The sequence below is a fragment of the Vicia villosa genome, linkage group LG6, assembly GCF_029867415.1.
Source record: "Vicia villosa cultivar HV-30 ecotype Madison, WI linkage group LG6, Vvil1.0, whole genome shotgun sequence".
In the NCBI taxonomy this organism is placed as follows: Eukaryota; Viridiplantae; Streptophyta; class Magnoliopsida; order Fabales; family Fabaceae; genus Vicia; species Vicia villosa.
Window position 1 is genome coordinate 102427235 of NC_081185.1, and position 837 is coordinate 102428071.

Here is an 837-nt window from a genome sequence, read left to right on the forward strand (position 1 = left end):
CTACATCTCCACTAAACTAAATTTATACCAACCCAAAACTTTTAACAAATATGTAAGGCCTGGCTTTGTACATGATCTAAGTACACAATGTTCAACATACACATTTAACATTTATACCTCACCATGATATTTTGTTTATATAAAGGTTCTAAGTTATAATTTACCTTCATTAAGTAAAAGGACATTTTATATGCCTAATAGTTATGATTCAACCACTTCACTAATTAACATTTAAAGCAACTCTGCTATGCAGGGTTTAAGATGAGTATCTCACACTGTGGTCTTGTCAATTGTCATGTACTAGCAATTAGAAAGGTTCAATAACTATAGTACTGTTTAATTAGATTAGGACAAACTAGATGTTTCCATGTTTCAATTTAAAGCTTATGTAGTCCATGTGATTATTCATCAATGAGTTGCTATAAAGACTATTTCTCTAATAGTGTCCATGCAATTTGAATGTAGTGAAATAAACCTATTGTTAAAAATTAAATGAAGATGGAAAAAAACCATTTATTGTAATAATGGTGTATCGTTGCATGTAATAAATGAGTTAATGGAACAGTCACATTTCAACTGTCAACCAAGAGAGAGGTTGATGCAATAGAGTTCATGATTCCAATGGGAAAATTGAATTATCAATATACAATCCAGAATTAATGAAAAAAAACACATTAAAAATGATTGGGTTCCTTCAAGAGAAGAATAAACAAACCAACACAAGTAAGATAAGTATGTGTTGGAAACCATAGTTGATAAGATGAGTCATTAGGGCTCAAGACGCGGTAGAACAAATTTCTAATATAATAGAGTGAGATAAACCTGCAAATTTAATAT